The sequence below is a fragment of the Papaver somniferum genome, chromosome 7, assembly GCF_003573695.1.
Source record: "Papaver somniferum cultivar HN1 chromosome 7, ASM357369v1, whole genome shotgun sequence".
NCBI classification, from domain to species: Eukaryota; Viridiplantae; Streptophyta; class Magnoliopsida; order Ranunculales; family Papaveraceae; genus Papaver; species Papaver somniferum.
Window position 1 is genome coordinate 143,647,312 of NC_039364.1, and position 18,679 is coordinate 143,665,990.

Below are 18,679 nucleotides of genomic sequence, written 5' to 3' on the forward strand. Positions count from 1 at the left end.
AGATCTTTTATGAAGGTCTACTTGTTGATAGTATTAGGTTTTTCCTTATAGGTCCAAACGTAAAAGTTGGTAGTGTACTTGGTACACTCTCTTTTTCACAATTACAAAGATAAAGTAATATAAGGCGCAAAAGAAATAACACAAACTTTAGAGATTTTTGTTAACAAAGAAAACTACAATTTTGTAGCAAAACCCCGGGACCTAGTCTTGATTAAACACACAGTGATTAAAGTTGTTACAACAATTTCCTACTACCAGATTTTAGACTATATGTAATACCTGTAAAAACTCATAGCAGAATACCGATTCTTTTTAGGAATTTCTCTTGTAAATCATCTACCAGAACGAAAATTCTTTTTAGAAGATGCTTTTAAAAAATTTCTAGAAGAACGTTAATTCTCTTTAGAAGATACTCCTTAACAACTAGAATTTACACTTTTCGTAACCTAATTCACCCTCACAAGATCACCTAGAAATAATATAGAGATATCTTGATCTATCAAATCTACGGTTTACGAAGATCACCTAGATACATGTTCCGTAATTGTCAAGATCGTTTGCATGTGCTTTACGAACCCCAAGTAAAGTCTTTTAGAATCTCATTCTTGTTCGTGAAGAACAAAGATGTGGAAAACAACTTTATGCAACACACACAATTTTCCAAGGGCTAGTTCGTGTAGTTACATGAAACCTCTATTTATAGTGAATGATCAAGCGTAGGTTTCTTAAAAACAAAGCCATTTTTTCTAGGAAATGAAACACCAAGTACTTGACTAAAATAGAGCTTTAGTAACATATTTACGGTTTCAATTCGCGAGCTGTTGTTAAAAGTTCGTGTACAATTTTCTATTCACGAAATCAACCTTTAACCACACATTTCATCTTTAGTTAATCACACATAACTCTTCATTATAACTCGGAATTGAGTGATTCCTGTCTCTTTATTTTCGTATAAAGAGAAAATTGACTTTTCATTATAAATGGATCTTGATAAGCAGCCGAGTTAATTCTTATGTTTTTCTGACTTATCAAATCAAAGGGAAAATTGCTTGGAACAATTGTTTCCTTGATAAGGTGCTAAAACAAATTACTTAGGTAGTTTCAGTTTTAGTATTGCTTATGCTTATCTAAAATGGTATTTCGTGCTTAACTCTTATAGGTTGTATGAGTTCTTATGAATTTTTAAGATCCTTTCAGATAGCTCTTGTATTTTTTCATGACTTTGTTACTTTTGTGACAAAAGGGGGAGAAATATATCTTGAGGAATCACAAAGTATGAGACGAAGAGAACTTTGAAATTACTATCTATCTTTCCTGAAAGAGATTACGAGAACCTCGATAAGAAAAAAATCAAGATTAGGATTCACGAACTATCAAGGTAAAGATAGTAGGACCTGGCTTCACGAATTCCCAAAAGCGAAGTCTTTTAGTCGTAGACCTAATAAAATTTCACGGAGGAAATCTAGGTCAATAGAAGACGAATCTAGAATCATCTAGGACACAAAGTGTCGGGGATTAATTTTCCCAGTTGACATAGATGTTTTCAAAGACCAGGGTTAGCTTAGAATTCAAACTAATATAACTTGAGAATTAAGTAAACAATTTATATCTTCAAAATACAATAAAAAACTATACACATAGGTTCGGTTATGAAACCGTGTATAATGACTGTTCGGTTTGGAAAGTTAGCCAAAGAACTAAAAGCTATTTGATGTCCATTTAAACACCTAAGAAATTAATCCTGATACAAACACATAAATTTTTAAGTAATAAATGAATTCTTAGAAATGTTTAAGAGAGTTCTAGCAGAGCTAAACATATGAAAATAATAAGTCTTTAAAATAGAATGGTTAAGTCTTCACATACCTGATACATAAGTTTTCCAATGTCTTCGTCGATCTTCAGTCTTCAAGGGTGATCTCTAATACTCAACTACAATTTTAACATATCCGAAACTTGACTTAATATACTAGAAATCCAGATATAATTTTGATCACCTAACATTGAAAACAAGCTTGAGATAACAAAACTTGTGGGTTCAACCAAGCAATGCTCTAACAACGCCTAACAACTCTTCAACCAGTGAATATTAGCCAAATTAAAATAAAACAGATAATTGGGACCCTTAAGCTAAAATCTGAGTCCATAAAATATCAGTAATCAAATATGCTAATCTCCTATAAAAAAAGTGACTAGATATACATGGTATGATGAATTTGGATGACAGTGGGCCAGGTACATGTTCAAAATTAAAGATAAAAATGAATCTGGTTGGTTACTTATCCACATATATAATCAAAACCTAATTATCTTAAAGAGTGGGATGAACTTAGTTGGCTACCGGACCATATACATTAATATTATCCAGATTCATAATATTAATTTTAAGGACGAACTTGGAGAGAACTTTATCCCAATACATAGCCAAAACGAATCCATGTGGATTCTGGAAAGGTACACACTCTCTAATCCTATTCTACTAATAAAACCTTCATGTAGCTATTAGTCATTGAGGCATTGGAGTGTCCTTGTAGGTACACCCTCCACATTCACTCTGCAGCAGACCGTCAGCATTGAGGCCGTTGAAGTGCTGAACCCTGCACCAAAAGTGAAGTCTCGTCATCAATCAAGCACAAAACTCGAGGAGTGTTGTTGTAATACTTTTGCTAAAACACCTGACTTACATGATCAAGATTAACAACCCACAACTAATTATTTCTTATTATTTCATATCTGACACTTCCATTTATAGGTTAGTTGATATATTTCTTTGTATATATCTACGGCCTTTTTGGGTTTTGTGTAAAAACATCAATTAATATATTTTTTCTTAAGTTTTCATCAAAAAATGTGAATATTTATGTTTTGGATAATGATTATGATTTGATACTTCATGAATTCAACTGCACAACAATATCATCTTTTTAATTCTAGGTTATAAATGAGAAATCTTGTTCTTAAAGGAAAAATCCGAAAAAGATGATAGAGAAACAAATTCGAAAAAATTAAGTAAAGAAAAATAACTTATGATTTGAGTGGTTTATGGATTACCCGTTTCATTTTTTTTTATATTTTTATATTTTTTATTTTTTTATCAAGACTAAGTTATGACGAGATCTAACGTGCACAATAACATGTCAAATAAACCTATGTTAACATATATCTCCTATAAGAAGATACAATTAGGATATGTGTTTGTCACTCCCACTTTTACCGTGCATGTCACTGTTAATCCATCCTCTCACGTTTTTTAAAAATTGCAAAAATCCAACCCGTAGAAACTACTCACCAACCAAAATACACTAGATCAAACGAGCTAGGGGTTTGGAGTTTCAAAAACTCCAATGAATTCCAAAAACCAAAATTATTGAATAAATATTTAGTCACTGAAATAACAAAGGTACCAAGTACTACACAATATTTTCAATATCAAACTATAGGTCTGATACCTTACGTGATCTAATATAGACAAAGAATGTCAAGAAGATAGCAACCATAAGGTATATACTTGATATATAGTTTCTACTTCGAAAGCGATCATTAAACTATAGGGATCAACCCAAGTGCTTAGGATTAACGTGCAAATGCATTTACTTTAATTATAACTTAAACAAATTATAATGCCGAAAGTAAAGTAAAAGCACACAACAAGATTTTTTTGAAACCGCAAATGCAGAAAAACCTCGAGACCTAGTCCAGTTTCAAATACTCTATACAAAGACACTACAAACTTCGTATAGTTGAGACCAAGTAAACTACCCCTAGTTATCTAGGTTCCTCAGTATCCCTGCGCCTAAATCCAATTTGGCCAATCCACGTGAACCCTAAGACATATATAGTCCACTATCTTAAGTTGCTTCAGTCTCTCTGAAGACTTTAATCACTCAACCTTTTTGATCGTCTTCCAAATAATAAAAGACTAACTTTTGGTAACCACTCTCTTATCTCAGGAAATCAATTAGAGATAATTGTGTTGAGTGTGACAAAGGATTTTCTGTTTAAAATTTATTAAACTCCTTTCTCGGGTTTGGATCGTTGAAGATCTGGACTAAACAAGTTAACCAGATCATGTCAAGCAGAACTACCATATTCGGATACTGAAGAGCACCACCAAATGATAACCTGTCGAAATAAGTACGACCGGACAATAACAAGTGTTTGAAGGTGAAAACAGTTTCTGCTGATTTTGGTAATTTCGTGTGAGTGGGTGAGAAACTTAGTCTAAACCCTAAACAATGTACTACACGGGAGTACTTTTGATTCGAGAGATCAATCTGTACAATCCTGGCCTAAACCAAGAAATGGTCGTTCCAGGCTTGCTGCGGTCACAAAGTGAAGGAGAAGGGCTGATTTTAGGGAGGGAAGCGAAGAAAGTGTTGAGACCAGAATCGTCGTTCTGGAAGTGTGGGCGTTTGTGACTTGCATCAGAAAATTGGACTGCCTAGCTGAAATGAGGAAGCTATCAGGTGATTTCTGAATGTTGTATTGTTATCCTGACCAAAGCTTGTCATTTGGTGGAAATAGGTGAGACCTATTTATACAAGTCGCAATAAAACGTACCCTGGTCTCGTAGGAAGTGAAAACGGTTGAGTGGTGGAAGAAAATAGTAACAGGTAACGCCTGGAATTGATGTTTCCATAATGAAGGATACATTTCACCATTACTTCTTACCATTACTAACCGCCTCGCTTTATGACACTTTCTTGTAACGGGCGTATTGCACGCCGCACGCTGTAAACCGCCAGACCAATACCCTGATGAGTATCCCCCAGTTTGTGACATGTTTTTTTTGATGTCTCGAGTATTTTCGTGGAAAACATGTAGCACTTTTCTACGTGTGGAAAGTTGAAATTGAGAGGCTTGCCGCAGGTAAATATCATGTGATGCTATTAAGCTCGTCTTGGCTGGTCGACTAAAACTTACCACAAGCTCGCCGTCTTGGTGGAGAACTTCGATGGCTGAGATCGCATCTTATGAAATAAAGGTAGTCGTTGATTGTGGCTACCTTGTGTTGGCGCCTGAAGATGGCGCAGTTGCGTTTTGGTGCACGCCAGTAGCAATGAGGCATGGATGGCATGGCTCGTGCATGCCAGTGGCACGGTGGTGCAAGTGGCGCTTGGCCTAGCCATGACCATTAATTTTAGGCGGCTGGTCACCTGAAAGTTGCCACAAGTCTATCATCTCGGTGGCGAACTTGGATGGCTGAGATTTCATCTCATGAGGGAGGATAGTCGTTAATTATGGCTACCTTATGTCGGCACCTGACAACTTTGTCTAAATTAGGGTTTGGTATGCCGAAACCCTAACTAGCGTATATGGCATGACGTTTGGCATGTGTGCCTGGCTCGCGCGTTTTGGCGGGTTTGACATGTGGCTTGGCATGCCGATTGGCATGTGCGTATGGCACGCGCATTTTGGCGAGTTTGGCATGCCAATTGGCATGTGCGTCTGGCACGCGCGTTTTCGCGGGTTTGGCATGCTTCTTGGCATGTTTGGCATGCCGACTGGCATGTGCGTCTGGCACATGCGTTTTGGCGGGTTTGGCATGCTGCTTGGCATGTTTGGCATGACGATTGGCATGTGCGTCTGGCATGCGCGTTTTGGCGGGTTTGGCATGCTGCTTGGCATGTTCGGCATGCCGATTGGCGTGTGCGTCTGGCACGCGCGTTTTGGCGGGTTTGGCATGCTGCTTGGAATGTTTGGTATGCCGATTGGCATGTTGGAGCGGGTTTTTGGAAACCAACTTAGTATGGAAACCTCTTTTAAGGATGTGGCGGGTTTGGAACAACCTAATTGGTCAATGAAAATAGGGGGCGACCAAGCATGGGTGTGGCTCCCCTTTTAGTGTGCGTGGCGGCTTTAGAGAGACCTGATTGGTCGATGGGAAGTGGGCCGGCAAGCTAGGGCGTGGCCACACTTCCAGTGCGCTGTGGCGGATTTAATTGCCTAGTTTGGCTAAGCATAGTTTCGACCAAGGGGTCTAGTGTGCTGCGCGGGGAGCGAAACCCTAATTTTTGCAAGTTAGTCGGGTTTATGAGTTTTTTGTGAGTTATCACAATAATTGGCTGGATTTTTTATGCTGCCACAAAAATCCTTATTTACAGAATGCAGTGTGCTTTCCGTCTGAGGATTTTGTGCAATGGCCTTAATTTTGGTACTTGGAGGTTCATGCTACTCTGCTGCGAGCGAACACAAATCCGTCATGTCATACCGATATTAAGGTTTCTGTCGTAGAACATAACACAGGAAAGTACTCAGTGAGTCTTCTATTAGCGAGGTGGCGAAATTTACAGAGCGTTTGGGAGGTTGCTACATTCGCCATCTAGATAAATTTCATGTAAACATATTGAATGGCTCAATAAATATGCTGGTGTAGAGGTTAGCACTCACGGCACCGTTTCCTTGCAGAGTGACGTCAGATGCAAGGTTTTACGATTTTGACCCTAAGCTAAAAACCACCATCAACATTAAGTCCCCTGCTTAGCACGTAACAGTAGCATTGTTGCGGGTAAGCATGATATGGTGACAGACGAGAGTAAAATCGAAAGAGCAAGACGTGAAGAAATTTCGAAGAAAATTCAACTAACTTTTGGCGGAAGGCATGAGGAATCTGTGCTCCTTATTTTGGCAGTTTTTGCATAAATTCGTCTTAGCCGTGGGATGTTGGCACTAGTGCGGCGTCTTTGGATACTGGTTAGGGAATGGTTCACGGCGCTGCTGACTAGGTTCCTGGATTGGACGCGGACCTTTGGAATCCAGGATGGTGCTTCCTTGGCTGGTGGGGATAGCGTCGCTGGCTTGGACGCGGAATGGCCGAGATGGCTGCTGGATTGTACGCGGACCTTTGGCGTGGGGCTTGAACGTGGAGACATTGGCGTTGGCTTGGCGTGGAGCCGTTCGCTCGGCTTGGGACGTGGAGCTTGTTGGCTCGGCTTGGCCGTGGCACTGCTGGCTTGGCTTGGCTTGGCCGTGGAGATTAACGCCATGGAATGTCAATACCGCGGGCCCAGCTGCCTTACTTCGTGCGTGTCCCAAGAGAGAAACCTTTCTCTGGTCGAACTCCAAAACATCATGCCTATAAAAGGCGTTACCTATATTCCTTAATTTCTTATTGTTTGCTTTGTTCTGACATCTTGGTTCTAGCGGCAAAGGCTTGGATCGGCGGAGAGAGCAGCCGCAGAAGTAGGCGAGCGTATTTTAGGTATGTTTCTCAAAGTTTCTTTCTCTGTTTGTTCTTATGTGTTGGTGTAAACCCTAGTCATAGGCATATCCTCCATAAACCTGTAGAAATAATCTTGTATGAATGATTCTTCTCTGCTAGCAGTATGGTAGTAATATTAGCCGTCACATTGATAGTAAGGAAGCTAATTATTATGCAAAGTAGGCGCACACGAATGGGTGGCCGCCATTAGTTCTTCTCCCATGAAAACCTAGCTTTAGGGCTTCCTTTTCCTTTTGTGACCATGGTACCCTCTTGGCCGAGGGTATACCTCTCGTCGCATAAAGTTGGGTTGGATTCCAGTCCTCATTCATTCGGCCACCAATCCTCTGGCCGTGCATCACCTTTGGTCATGCATGCTGCGGCTTGTGACCCAATAAATTGGCTTGGGACCAAGATGATTTTTTCCTCCGTTGACAAAATGATTTTTATGCTCCCCTTTTCTTAGTAGTAACTTTTATTGGTTTTGCTCCGTTGTAGTTACTCCAATAGTGAAAGCAGCGTAAAGAAATTCCGTTAGGATATCACCTGAGAAAAGCTCTGCCACCACATCCAAGAATGTTGGAAATTCCAAGCCAAACATGGATGATGAATTTTTTAAAAAGTCTTCTACACTAAGGAGATCCCATCCCAAGTATGTGGAGACCCTTTTGAGCGGTTCAGAAAATGAAGGAGATGTCCAGTCGGGGCGCGTAATGCGGTTTTGCCTTCAGAGAAAAGAGTATCCTACTTCTCAAATCGACTTCAAAATCTGTCAAAGTCCACTGCGCTCTTTTGATAAATGAATGCGATTTATGATAAGTAAAGACTGTGTGAGGGACAATTTGACCAAGGCGCAAATCATTGATGTTGTCATGGCTTCTGCAACACTTCAAATCAGAAAAGATATCTCGGGCTTGATTACTTTTATCTCCAAATGGTGTCCAGATACTCATACGGCCATATGTAGGTGGGGCGAAATGACCATCTCTTTAGAGAGTGTAGCCGTCATGTTGAACCTTCCCATAACAGGGAATCTTGATATCACATTGTCTGATGATGAAGAAAAAATGTGTGCCACTCTTGTCGCGAAGTCAAAAGGGTTCGTTCGGAAGGATTACGAGACGAAGTGCTTCTATAGCTGGTGGGTGTCTCAATGGTTCCCGGATGAGTCAGAGCCGAATCCAGTGAACAATACGCTTCATGTTGCGGCATTCTTGGTTCTTTGGCTATCCAGAGATATTTTCGATGATAGTTCTGGTAAGAAGGAGATAAGACAAGATCTCATTAAATTCGCCATCAAATTGGCGAAAGGTGTCGTTCTTCCCATTGGTGGCTTGTTTCTTGGCTATTTGTACACCCATCTGGATCATCTGGTCACGGACATGTACGCTTCAAATGGTTATATGAAAGTGGACTCATATGTCCATGTTGCTTTTCTCCAAGCATGGTTGTGGGAGCATTTCGTAAAATATGCTCCCAAATCGTCGGCTTTACTTCCCGAGTCTTGTGGCGGCTCCAGAATACTACGTTGGTTGAATAAGCGTCCAAAATATGGATCAAAGCTTATTGACTTCCTTGACAATGCCTATGTCGTTAGCTTTCATCCTTGGGATCCATTCGATGCGTCCATAGTTCAGCCGAATACTTTCGTCACTGCGCCAAACTTGACTTTGCTTTCTGGTGGAGAGAATATGAGCGTTGGAGAGGTTGTATTTATGCGAAGTTGTATCCCAGGCCACGTGTCATCTTTCTTCCGGGGGTCTTTCAAGTCAGTCCCTTATAATATTTACAGGGAGGATCGGCACATGGGATTTGACCAAGGGGTCCCATTTACTCGTCAGCCGGTTGCTCCGGAAGAATTGTTGCCAGCTGTTCTTGATGCCCGTGTTCTTGCACCAGGTAAAAGTCTTCCTTTCTTGCTCTCAGAACGAAGTCCAGTGACAACCTCCAGGTATAACGTGTTCTGGCAGGATGAGTTTCTCGTCATCCATGGATTTGTGAATGACGTGGTTGAAAATTCTCGTGGCAAGCCTTCCCCTGCGACTTTAGCGGAATATCCATTGTTGATGGATCCTTCTACTCCTAAGCGAAAATCTCCTAGCTCATATGTGGACAGTCCCCAGAAAAATGAGCGAAGGTCTAAAAACCGTGCGGGTGGTTTTCAGTCGGATTCGACGGCTCTTGTGACTTTTAGTTCTTCCAATATGCGAGTATGTATGATTTTCTTCATCATTTGGTCGTCTTGCATAAATATTCTAAATTGTTGCACTGAACATCTCTTCCCTTTTTGATTCAGGGTCTCAACAAGATAAACGCGTTTGCCATACTTGCAAGTGGTCAAAAGGTGATGCCTTCTGAAGAAAAGCCTGGCGACACTGAGCCTTTCAGCAATGAAGAGGAAGATGAAGAAGAAGAAAACTCAGAGTCTGACGGTGATGGGGGAAGTTCTTCAGAGCGGGGCAGCGAGTCCTCTTCCAATCCCAGTGGGACCACAGATGAGTCGGTGAATCTCCCACACGTTTTCCTCTTGGACTATTTATCTATGCCGCACAAATATTCAATTGGTGGTGTTTACAGGAGGAGGAGGCTGCTTCTGAAAATAATTATGAGATGGAGATTCACGGAAATGAAGATATAACTGTGTCTCCAATCATGGAAATCGTACCCGCTGGTAAACTGGAGATGGAGATTGATCGTCGTGAAGATGTTACTATGTCCGTAATGATAAGAAAATCTCCCATGGTTGCAGGTGTGATTGTCTCCAAGGAACCCATGTTGGTCGCGGAATCAATTGCAGGCGCCACTTTTGACCCTCCATTTTTGACTCCTCATGAAGGTCATGTGCTGATTGGGGGCTTCATTGTACCCGTTAAGTATGAGGCGATGTATACCAAGATATGGGAAAGGTATGGACATACTGCCACATCCAAAAAGATCACTAGCCGATTTGTACTGGTCAAGCGCGTGGAAGAATCTTTATCTTCGATTCATGACATGTGCAATTTGACTGGCCATACTGTTTCTGAAGATGTAATCTCAAGCTGGAAGTTTCACCGGGACGTGTGCATGGGATTTGAGTTCAACGTCTCCTGGTTCTGTGAAGGTCATTCTGAGGTCCAAAGGTTGCTGGCCGAAGCGGCTGACGTCCCTTCCGCGAATTTGATTAATCAACAGGAGGCAGAAGTCGAGAAGTTGTCCCAGAAGTTGAAGCTGAAACAGGAGGCTCTCCAAAACGCGAAGGAGGCTCTCTCTAAGAAGAGCAAGCCATTGCTGAATGATTTTACTTGAATATCTTCTGTCTTCTGGAGTTCTTTCTGCTTAGGTTTTTTTTTTTGAAAGGCAAACGAAATGCCTAGTTTATGGTTTAATTTTATTTTTTTTTTGATTTTTGGATTGATAGATAATTGTTACCTCTGAGGGTTTTGGATTATTCTTTGGAATGAATTTTTTTTTTTGAATAAATTCGTTTATTGATCATGACTGCTAGTAGCACAAATATCTCGGGAGAGTCATGGAACCGTGAATGTTGTATGACAGTAGAAAGTATGGGATGAAATTTTGGGGATGACATGGCTATCTGTTCCTATTATCGATGTAAAAACTTGAAGTAGCAGATTATGTAGTTTGTCTAACGAGACTTACTCGCCTTTAGGGTCTCCCAACAAAATGGATCTTCCGGGCGTAAGTCTGAGTTTTGTGGGCGATGCCATTGTGACTGTGAGAAGTCCCCAGTCATTCTTCATCATGTAATAACTGAAAACTGAGCCGTTGAACCCTGCGTCGTTTGCTTTTACCACCTCAATATCCGGGTTGAAGAATAAAATTTGGAATTGGAGGTTGATATTGTAACCGAGAGATTAATCTCCCACTGTGGTCGCCAATTATTTGAGGGTGAAAACGGTTTCTGCTGATTTTGGTAATTTCGTGTGAGTGGTGAGAAACTTAGTCTAAACCCTAAACAATGTACTGCACGGGAGTACTTTTGATTTGAGAGATCAAGAAATGGCCATTCCAGGCTTGCTTCGGTCACAAAGTTAGGGAGAAGGGCTAGTCTTAGGGAGGGAAGCGAAGAAAGTGTTGAGACCAGAATCGTCGTTCTGGAAGTGTGGGCGTTTGTGATTTGCATCAGAAAATTGGACTGCCTAGCTGAAATAAGGAAGCTATCAGGTGATTTCTGAATGTTGTATTGCTCTCCTGACCAAAACTTGTCATTTGGTGGAAATAGGTGAGACCTATTTATACAAGTCGCAATAAAACGTACCCTGGTCTCGTATGAAGTGAAAACGGTTGAGTGGTGGAAGAAAAGAGTAACGGGTAACGCCTGGAATTGATGTTTCCTTAATGAAAGATACGTTTCACCATTACTTCTTGCCATTACTAACCGCCTCGCTTTATGACACTTTCTTGTAACGGGCATATTACACGCCGCACGTTGTAAACCACCATACCAATACCCTGATGAGTATCCTCCAGTTTGTGACATGTTTTGATGTCTCAAGTGTTTTCATGAAAACATGTAGCACTTTGCTACGTGTGGCAAGTTGAAATTGAAAGGCTTTCCGCAGGTAAATAGCATGTGATGCTACTAGGCTCGTCTTGGTTGGTCGCCTAAAACTTGCCACAAGCTCGCCGGCTCGGTGGCGAACTTCGATGGATAGGATTGCATCTTATGAAATAAGGGTAGTCGTTGATTGTGGCTACCTGGTGTTGGCGCATTGGCGTTTTGGTGCACGCCAGTAGCAATGCGGCATGGCTGGCATGGCTCGTGCATGCTAGTGGCACGGTGGTGCAAGTATATGGAATGTCGTTGATTATGACTACCTTCTGTCGGCGCCTTGAAACTTTTTCTAAATTAGGGTTTGGTATGCCGAAACCCTAACTAGCGTATATGGAATGTCGTTTGGCATGTGCGTCTGGCATGCACGTTTGGCAAGTTAGGCATGCCGTTTGGCATGTGCGCCTGGCATGCGTGTTTTGGCGAGTTTGGCATGCTGCTTGGCATGTTTGGCACGCCGATTGGCATGTGCGTCTGGCACGCGCGTTTTGGCGGGTTTGGCATGCTGCTTGGCATGTGCGTCTGACACACGCGTTTTGGCGGGTTTGGCATGCTGCTTGGCATGTTTGGCATGCCGATTGTCATGTGTGTATGGCACGCGCGCTTGGTGAGTTTGGTATGCTGCTTGGCATGTTTGGTATGCCGATTGGCATGTTGGCGCGGGTTTTTGGGAAACCAACTTAGTATGGCAACCTCTTTTAAGGCTGCGGTGGGTTTAGAGCAACCTAATTGGTCAACGAAAGTAGGGGGCATCCAAGCATGGGCGTGGCTCCCCTTTTAGTGCGTGTGGCGGCTTTAGAGAGACCTGATTGGTCGATGGGAAGTGGGGACGACAAGATAGGGCTTTGCCACACTTCCAATGCGTTGTGGAAGATTTAATTGCCTAGTTTGGCTAAGCATAGTTTCGACCAAGGGGTCTAGTGTGCTGCGCGGGGAGCGAAACCCTAATTTTTGCAAGTTAGTCGGGTTTATGAGTTTTTTGTGAGTTATCACAATAATTGGCTAGATTTTGTATGCTGCCATAGAAATCCTTATTTACAGAATGCAGTGTGCTTTCCGTCTGAGTATTTTGTGCAATGGCCTTAATTTTGGTACTTGGAGGTTCATGCTACTCTGCTGTGAGCGAACACAAATCCTTCATGCCATACCGATATTAAGGGTTCTTCCGGGGAACATAGCACATGAAAGTACTCAGTGAGTCTTGTATTGGCGAGGTGCCGAAATTTACAGAGTGTTTGGGATGGTTTCTACATTCGCCAGTCTGGATAAATTTCATGTAAACATATTGAATGGCTCAATAAATATGCCGGTGGAGAGGTTAGCACTCACGTCACCTTGCAGAGTGACGTCAGATGCAAGGTTTTACGATTTTGACCCTAAGCTAAAACCACCATCAACAGAAAGTCTATAAAAATACAAACTAGATCTAGTTGGATCCCAGCTGATCAGTTTTGCGCATGAAGCAATTCATAAAGATACGAAACCAATAAGGAAAAATCTGATTTTCTTCAAATCTTCAATAGTCTACCATACCTGCACAATAACAAACTTGATTCCTTACTTATGATCTATCATGCACAGAATGGAGTCTGTTAACAGTGGGTGATCATAATTCAACGTTAATCTCTTGATCTACTTTGACTGACCTTATGTCAAAAGAGAAGACTCTCAACAATAATAAAACTAGGTGCAATCAAGAGTTAACAACCGTTAGTCAATCAAATCAATAATTGAAAACTAAAATAACAATGCAATTCTAGTTTCCTACCAACGGTACTAGTAGAGGCTTCTTGATCCCAAAGAAGTCTTTAAACTAGCGGACGCAATATATTTCCTCTAGTTAGGTTACTTTCCTCTCCAAGATAATATTACGAGAATACTATTATTGGATACACCATAATAACAAAGATGAAGTTTTCCTGGCTCAGGATAAGTTTGTAAGAATAACAAACTTCATTATTTATAGACCAAGGCAATTTGGACACCAAGGAATTTCCATAACCGAAGATATGCAATAACGCACCTGAAAAATTCGGTTTTGTCTAATTCCAACCAATATCCAATTGTACAACCGAAATCTTCATGGACAACTCAATATTAGATAGCATTTAACTAATACAACTTTCCATAGATATGTTTGATTGCTGGTGTTAGAGCATAGATCTATTGAATTTACCAAGCGTTGGTATGTCAAGTTTGGTTATCATATTTTAGTATCAAAACTCATCTAGAATCACGTGATTAAATACTGGAGTTAACTTCATTTAGGTTAGACTAGAAAGTCTAGGAATGTTGAGACACACAAGTATTACTCCAAAGACCTGAAGAATGCGTAACGAACTACAACGATGACATCATCCTTCCACTTGAGGTTAGTAATACTCCTAATGTATCATTCAAGTCGTGCATATTGAAAACATAACTGTGAAGCTGTATATACTGTATATATTGTATATTATACTCTAGTGATGTGACATGATCATAATAGTATGGTCATAGTATTAAGGAATTAGACTATGAAGTATAACGCTTATCTTTTGAACTTCGTAGATATGACATCAACATAATCTTGTATATATTGTTATGATTATATGTATGGGTTATGGTGAAGATTTCATCCTAAGAAATAATGTTTTACATTTGTTTAAAGGAGGTATATTCAGAAACTTGTTTTGTGAATCGAAAGGGAAATCAATAGGATTATTGGTCTTGTTACTCATTGCAAGACTAATATGTGTGAGTTGGTAGAACCAATCTTAACTCAGGTTATGTATCTTGGTATAACCGATCACAATGCCTAGACTTATGATTTGGTATGACAGGTCCTGGTAATTGGTGTAACCGATCATAAGTAATCACCATGTGATGGTATGATCGATCCTTGTAATTTGTGAGACCGAGCATAAGAGTTGTGTGACCGATCCTTGTAATTGGTGTAACTGGTCCTGGTAACTGATGTGACCAATCACAAATAGATACCATGTGTAGATGGAACCGATCTTTGTAATTGGTGTAACCGGTCCTGGTAACTGGTGTGACCGATCACATGTAAGTACCATATTTAGGTATAACCGATCCTAGTGATTGGTATAACCGATCTGAAACCATGTATGTGACTTGGAAGGACCAATCACAACTAATCATTGTGATTTGATATAACCAATCACATAGTAATCTTGGAATTCTGGAAAACCAATTCTAAACTTGTTTGGAAGTATGGTATAACCGATTCCAAGAAAGCAAATCCATGTAAATACGAAATAAGGATTTGCAGTAAAAAGATGTCAACATACTTTGAACATGTACAATAAATCTTATCATTTATTGTTCAAAGATATTCGTTGGTACTCAAGGTGATCATGTGCCGAAATAAATTAAGAATCTTTTAATTAAGGTTTTTAATTTTATATGCATTAATTACCAGCAATTAATGCATAGCTCTAGAAAATAAAAATTAGTAATGTGCATTTACTAATTGGAGATTTTTCGATTGAGAGATTTCGGAAATATTGGAGAAGCATTTACTGGAATTAGGAAATGCGAATTTTGCCATTCATTATATGTCTTGAGAATATTTTCGATTTTGGAAATTCCTTGGTTTCCGAACATCTTTGGTATATAAATACTTATGTTTGCATTTATATCAAACTATCCTAAGTGCCAGGCAAACTTCATTTCTTGTTGTTTCTGGTGGAGCCACTATTCAGAGAGAAAAGTATCTTAATTAGGTGAAATCTCTTACGGCCGCTCATTTAAAGACTTCGGTGGGATCAAGAATCTCTACGAGTACCGTTGGTGAGAAACTAGATAATTGCAGTTTTATTAGTTTTCGATCTGATTTGATTGACTAACGGTTGTTGAAACTTTGATTGCACCTAGTTTGTTTATGCTTGAGAATATTCTCTTCTGATATAAGATTCATTCAAACTAGATCGAAGTATCGACGGGATCTTTAGAACTGTTGTTAGATCTAAAGACATCTTGTGATAATCCATTGTTAATAGACTATGTTCCGTGCGTGATTGATCACAAGAGATTTAAGTGGTGTTGTGCAGGTTTTGAAGATAAAAGAAGATTTGAAGACGAAGAAGATTTCTTATTAGTTTTCATATTGTGAATTGTGTGCACAAATCTTGATCGACTGGGATCCAACTAGAATCGTTTTATCTGATGGATTAGTTGCGTGAGATCGACATTCTCTATATTTCTCTTTGAGATCTATATTGATTGAGTGTGAATCTAAACTTGACTACTTAGGTAGTTATTGGATAGATTGATCTAACCAGAGAAAGGAATTTATTAGATTAAACGGAAGAGCCTTTGTCAACGACTCATCTATATCTTGTAGCAAGATTGATTAGGGTGGTTACCAAACGGATTCTTCCTTTTATGTTTGGAGTACGATCCAAAGGACTTGTTATTCATGTGAGTGACTCTAGAAGCCGAAGGCACAGGGATACCGAGGGAACTAAGTATCTAGGGGTAGTCTGCTTGGTCTCAATTATACGAAGTTGGTATTAGATTTTATATATCGTCTTAATTTTGAGAGTATTCAAAACTGGACTAGGTCCCGGGATTTTTCTGCATTTGCGGTTTCCTCGTTAACAACATCTTGTTGTGTCATTTAGTTTTATATTCCGCAATTATGATTGTTTTTAATATAATTAAACTTAAATTACATTGGTACGTTAACTCCACATTACTTAATAGTGATCCTATAGAGTTTGGTGATTTCCGAACCTATTATCAAGTAACACACTTTGTTGTTGTATTGTATCGATCTTGTATTCATAGTCAATCACACAAGTTATCTTGTTTTTGTATTTTTCCGATCTCGTATCCATAGACAATCACATGAAGTGTGAACCGAATTGAATATTGTCTCGACTCTGACCATAGACGATTGCATTCGGTAGAGGACTTATAGGTTTAAACAAAAAGACTGTGGTGTATTTGGGTACCCTTGTCTTTTCAATTAGTATCAGAGCAGGCAAACATGAAAATATCTAACAATATGTGTTTGGTGCGATTCAACCTATAAGATTTGAATATATGTCTGATTCAGTTAACGTTATGCAAGATTGAGAATACTTAAAAGTTGAAGATGTTACTACTTCGTTAACTCATGATCCAGGAGTTACAAAAATTAAGAGTACATCTGAGTCTATCTCCGATGGAAAAGATGATGCTGATAAAGAGTTGGTGAAACCCATAATGGCTATAAGATCTTTGTCTACAAGGATGCTAATATTAAAGACAAAATCTAATATTCTTAAGCAAGAGATCAGAGAAAAGGACATTCAACTAAATATTCTAACCAAAGAGAATATGGATCTCACTGTCAAAGTATAAGCTCCTGGTAAATCTCTTACTCAAGAACAATAGGTTCAACCTATATAATTTATTATGATGTGGAAACTAAAAGTCCTTCCTCGACTTTTACAGATTGTGATAACAATACTTGTTTGATCACGTCTGAAACAGATCATGATGATGGTAGTCTTCCAAACTACATCAAGTCAGAAGAGAATGAAAAACCATCTTCTACAACTACTGATGATCAAACGAAATCTTGTCCAAAGGAAACTTTGAACCGATTCCGTGAGAAAGATCTTAAGGAATACATCTTTCAGTCACTTGACAGGAAACTTATACTTCTTCAAAAAACTTTTGTAAAAATGTTAAAAGAAGTTTCTTGTCTTAAAAACCTGAAAGATCATTCCTCAATAGAAAGACATAATACACCCCAACCCAATGAAATCAACTCAAAAGAATCAGATAAAAAAGTTGATGATCACTTCTGGAAAAAGGTTCCACCTCATTCATGTTGAAACAATCTATGTTTACATGAAGGGAGTTCCCTTGCTGAACGTTTCCAGAAGAAAGGGAAGGAAATAGTTTCTGCCAAATGAAACAATCAGGGAAGATTTCCAATAATTGTTTCTGATGATCAAGCTGATGTGCATAATAAGAAAATCCTTAGAATGAGAAAATATTATGAAAATTTCAATAACAGAATTAAGAGATATTTATCTATCTCTAAAAATTCTCGCATCAGTTCATTTTCTCCTCATGATCCAAATCTCATTACGATTGAGAAAGGTCAACTTTCTGAGAGAATATGTTGGGCAGAATTTTCCAAAGAGAAATATGAACTATGTTTCTGATACTCGTTGTAAGCAAGATAATGCTTACTCCGATACAACCTAGTTGTATGGATAATGTACACCCTCATCCAAGTTTGTGCTCATAACTTTTGGGATGAGGAAGCACATAAAACGAGACTACATGTTTTGTGTTTATATCAGAAAAATCTGTGACAATTTTTGGATAAACTGTGAATCAATTTTGTCAGAATTTTTTTTATCATGTTTATCATGATCTTACATAATTAGGTTTAGTTTGAAATTTTTGAATTTTTAATAGACCAATTTCGGACACAGGAAACAAAATATACTTTTGATATATTTTCGGAAATTCCTGAATATTTTCGGTTCGAATGTTTTCTTTTTTTAAGAGAAACTTTATCTTGCTTGTATTGAGAAACCCTGGTTAATTCTTATTTAAATCCTTGAGAATGCCTCTAATAACACACAGTATTACAAAGGTAAATAAGGAGGAAGCTTAAAGAGTTAAGGATTGTCAAGGAATCAGTACAGAAAGGAAGGAGAAGATCATATCAAAAATCATGTCTGATTATGAATCTGATAGTTCTACTAGATCCCAAGAAGAGTCATGTTTGTTGGATTTCAACCTTCAAGATCCAAAAGAAACCAAATGGATACCTTCTGATAGTATGGTAAACTATATCCATGGTTTTGAAGAAATAAAAACCAATCTCATAATAACGGTTCGAAATCAAGATTGGCTAAAGGATATGATTGAAGAAACAAAAGATGATCTTGTAGATATGAAGGCACAAG